General features: G+C 39.2%; 1 pseudogene across 1 annotated transcript; it reads left to right on the top strand.

Annotated features, from left to right (window-relative positions):
- The first annotated feature begins 1,076 nt into the window (after nucleotides 1–1,076).
- LOC149142185 (pentatricopeptide repeat-containing protein At3g12770 pseudogene) lies at nucleotides 1,077–4,556 on the top strand (annotated as a pseudogene). Its single transcript, XR_016264571.1, has 2 exons — nucleotides 1,077–1,571; nucleotides 1,775–4,556. The product of XR_016264571.1 is annotated as a pentatricopeptide repeat-containing protein At3g12770 pseudogene (transcript).
- Nucleotides 4,557–4,841: the final 285 nt, after the last annotated feature.

The following is a 4,841-nucleotide window of genomic DNA, read 5'->3' as shown; positions in this document are numbered from 1 at the left end:
CTCTTCCTTGCCATGGGACCAAATGACACAAGTGTCATCCACAAACCTCTTCCACATCCTAGGCAGAAGACGAGAAGAGGCCAAGGCCCTTGATTCAAAATCCTCCATGAATAGATTAGCCACCACAGGGGAGAGGGGGGAACCCATGGCAACACTGCAAGTTTGTTTATATAATTCCCCATCGAAGGAAAAGAAAGTAGAGGTAAGACATATATCAACTAACTTAGCAGTATCAAGATCTGTAATACGCTTGATGACCTCGATGGCCTTGATGATAGGGATATTAGTGTAGAGGGAGACCACATCGAAACTCACAAGCTTGTCATCGGGATCAAGCCTGAAATCCTTCAACTCATTGACAAACGAAGCAGAGTCCTTGACAAAGGAATTTGTATTACCTACAAGGGGCTTAAGCTTCATTGCTAAATATTTAGCAAGAAGATAAGTCGGCCCTCCTATCGTGTTGACAATGGGTCTCAGAGGAGCCCCTTCCTTATGGATCTTAGGAAGTCCATAGATTCTAGGGGTAAGAGGGTTACTCTCAATGAGCTTATGACTGAATGAGCTGACCGAGCTACTAATCTTTATAGCAAGAGCCACATTTTTGGAAATCTTCTTCAGTGAGTCCTTGTAAAATTACATAATAATAATAATACTTATGCAGATGCATCTTAACTTCAAATGTAATAATCCCCAAAAGAGATCAAATCACTTGAGGTGTAAATATGTTTTAGAGTAAAAAAGTATTTGATCTCTCACTTGGTAAATCGAAAATTAAAATAGATATAAAGTGATATATAAAATGCTAACCTTGTAGAATAAAATAAAATTGAAATAACCTTAGAATAAAAAACATGTCACACTCGAAATGTGTTATTAACTATTTAATATAAATCGTCAGATAACACAAAAAGATTTAACTCTATAGCATACATATAAATATATTCAATTAAAAAAAGAAGAAGAAAGATGGTAGAAACAAAATGACATTTTATGAAAAAATATGGTAGGAAGATTTTATGAACGAATATGGTATGAAGATTTTCGTGTTCAGTTTGACAATAACCTAAATGTAAACCAGACACGGTGAACATTTTAGAAAGAAAGAGTTCACAAAAGAGCGAGTCGCTTACTCAAAATTCGTAACAGGAAAGGAGCATGAAAAATAATCTGAATGGTGATTAAGTTGCTATTTGTTTTTGTTGGTTCATTAAACCTGCGGGAAGTGTAGTGCACGTCATTAAAATAAATTAATTCATTCATATAACATTAATGAATACACACCCGCTGAACAGTGTAGATGTGAAATTGCTGCAATGCCACCCAAGACAATAATGTCGGGTAGTCGAGAAAGGACGGTGCAAACAACTGAGGGTCAGGTTCAGATTCAAACAGAGAAGCATACGAGTACTCCACATTTACATAACAATGCCTCAACTGAAATGAAACAATAGTTATCGAAAGGGACACTGAATTTTTCACGGCAAGTTTATACTTAGACGTTGATCTTGGGCGAACTATAAAAGAGCTGCAAAGATTCCAAACAATTCCGGTAACGCAGATTGAAAAAAGTAGGTTACAGTTATAACCAGCAAGTCATACCAGTTTATATTGAGGCGCGTATCAGAAGATGCCTTGCTCATTGAGTTTACATTATTCATGGTTTCTGCAACAGCAACTATTGAATTAGTTGTTTCTGCTCACTCCAAACATAGCGCTTGTTTTAGGTTCATAAAGTACTTCTATTTTCATGTTCACTTCCTTTTCATTGCAGTTGCAGATGAACACACACAAATCCGAAGGCAAAGGTGTGATGCCATGGCGTCCAACAATAATAGGGGTTTTGTGTCCAAGATGAATATGAAAGCTTATGTTTCTCTCTTGGAGGTTTGTAGCGACGTCAAAACACTGAAGCATCTCCATGCCCAAATACTCATCACCGGATTTGTCAAAGACATCCATTTGGCTTCCAAAGTAGTGATCAAGTACAGTGAGTGCAGGAATTTAATTGATGCGCGCCTAGCTTTTAATCAAATTTACCAACCAACTGCTTCGTTATGGAATATCATGATTAAAGAGTATGCCACTAAAGGCTTTTGTAATGAAGCCCTTGCACTTTATTGTGAAATGCAGGCTGCAGGAATCCAACCAGACAATTACACCTTTCCATTTGTGCTCAGGGCATGTGCTGGCTTATCTTCTCTGCAAGCGGGAAAGGCCATTCATTATCACATAATCCGAGCTGGCCTTGAGGCAGATGCTTTTGTCGGCAATGCCCTCATACATATGTATGTGAAATGTGGGAGCCTGGAGGATGCGCGCCAATTGTTTGACAAAATGTCTGAAAGAGATGTTGTTTCATGGACTCTACTTATTGCAGGATACGTCCAGATTGAACGTGTGGAAGAAGCCTTGGTACTCTTTCATCAAATGCAGCTTACAAATGTTATACCTGATTCTGTCACCATTGTCAGCGTGCTCTCTGCGTGTGCCTATTTCGGAGATATAGAACAAGGCAAACAGATTCATGCGTATATAACTAAGTGTGGAGTGGATTCCGATGTTTTTCTAGAAACTGCACTGTTGGACATGTATGCTAAATGTGGTAGCATAGATGTTGCCAACCAGTTCTTCGAGAAAACGTCAAGAAAGGATGTTGTAACGTGGAATGCAATGCTTGCTGGCTATGCTAAAAGTGGACCTACCAATAAGGCCTTCATGCTCTTTAACCAGATGCAAATGTTTGAAGCAACACCGAACTCCACTACCATGGTGAATGTGCTCTCTGCCTGTGCTCATTTCGGAGCTCTGCGTCAAGGCAGAGGGGTTCACAGTTACATCATTAAACGGGGATTTGAATACGACATCGTGGTGAGGACTGCCCTCATAGATATTTATGCCAAATGTAGGGCTATAGATATTGCGCAGCAGCTCTTCGAAATGATGTCTAAAAAGAATGTGGTTTCATGGAGTGCAATGATTGCAGGGTATGCCCAGAATGAACGTGCCAATGATGCCTTGGCACTTTTTCACAAAATGCAGTTGGCTGATGTGAAACCAAATTCAGTTACCATGGTAAGTGTGCTGTCAGCTTGTGCCCAGTTAGCAGCTCCACAACGAGGCAAGTGGATCCATGGTTACATCATTGGATGTGGATTCCAGTCTGATCTTTCTATAGAGAATTCCCTACTGGACATGTATGCCAAATGTGGAAGAATAGATATTGCTAGGAAACTCTTTGACAAAATGTCTAAAAGAGATGTCGTATCTTGGAATGCAATGATTACAGGATATGGAATGCATGGGCATGGTGAGGATGCTGTTGGTCTTTTCAACCAAATGCAACGAAGCATAAAGCCAAACCACATCACCTTTGTTTCTATTTTATCTGCATGCAGTCACACAGGGCTGGTAGAATTGGGCTGGCAATATTTCAATCGCATGAGTCGAGAATATCACATTATCCCAAGCACAAAACACTATGCATGCATGGTTGACCTGCTTGGCCGTGCAGGGCAGCTGGATGAGGCATATAAATTAATACAAGATATGCCATTAGAATCTGATAGCAGTGTGTGGGGTGCCCTGCTTGGTGCCTGTAGGATTCACGGCAATACTCAGCTAGGAGAGTATGTAGCAAAACAACTCTATGATTTAGAGCCAGAAAATGCAGGATATTATGTATTAATCTCAAATATTTATGCTGCAGCGGGCAGGTGGGACGATGTAGCAAAGGTTAGATATTTGATGAATGTCAAGGGGTTAAAAAAGACACCAGGATACAGCTTGATTGAGGTGAATAACAAGGTTCATACATTCCTTGCAGGTGACAGATCGCACCCTCAGTCTCAGAAAATTTACGATATGTTGGAGAATTTGGCAGGAAAGATGGAAGAAGCTGGGTATGTGCCTGATAAAAAATTTGTGCTGCATGATGTGGAGGAATAGTTAAACAAACATATGCTTTGTAGTCACGGTGAGGAGCTGGCCATTGCTTTTGGACTTATCAACACTAGCCCAAGGACTCCTATTCAAATTTCTAAGAACCTCCGTGTCTGTGGGGACTGCCACGACGCCCCCAAGTTCATCTCTAAGATTGTTCAACGAGAAATAATTATGAGGGACGCTAGCCATTTTCACCATTTCAAGGATGGATTTTGCTCTTGTCCGGATTATTGGTGATGCTTTTAACAATACGTAACAAACATAACTTTCCAGAGCAACTAAGTTATGCATAAAACTATCCTTTGGTCTACTCTCCAGGTATGAGCTTTATATATTTCCAGTGACTGAGTATTTAAAACCCAAAGACTACTTATCTGGAGACAGAGGAGGCAGCATATATGGACATAGACTCTTTGTCTATCAGTGTCTGATTATAGATTCACGTATTATAGAAATATTTTATCCACATCATCATCTTCTTTCATTCGATTTCAAATGAGGAATTTCACTTCCTGCAAAAGGTGTTATGACAATGAGCACTGTCCTCTGCTTTACTTGTCTCTCAAATATTTGGGTATTTTTCTGATATAACGATTCATTTTTATTGTCCAGTGTTTCTCCTCGTTGTAGGCTGCTTTATTTTTTATTGGCATTTAGAGCAAGCCATTTATTTATTGCATCAATAGATATAGAAATTTCTGCATTGTTTGTTTCTAACCAAAGATGTTGATTGCCTGTGGTTTCTGTTAACATTCACTAAGTGTTCTTGGACACACAATTTTACTATTCAAGAAAAGATTACTACATAATAGATGGGAGGTAGATTCTATATATAATTTTTATGGTTTTATCTGAACTTTCCATGAGTCTTTGACTAATAACTTAAGGATAGATGT

The sequence above is a fragment of the Pinus tabuliformis genome, chromosome X, assembly GCF_031772625.1.
Source record: "Pinus tabuliformis cultivar Carrire ecotype Pingquan chromosome X, CPIR1, whole genome shotgun sequence".
Classification (NCBI taxonomy): domain Eukaryota; kingdom Viridiplantae; phylum Streptophyta; class Pinopsida; order Pinales; family Pinaceae; genus Pinus; species Pinus tabuliformis.
The sequence above is the reverse complement of the archived record's forward strand: the minus strand, read 5'-3'. Positions and strand labels throughout refer to the sequence as shown.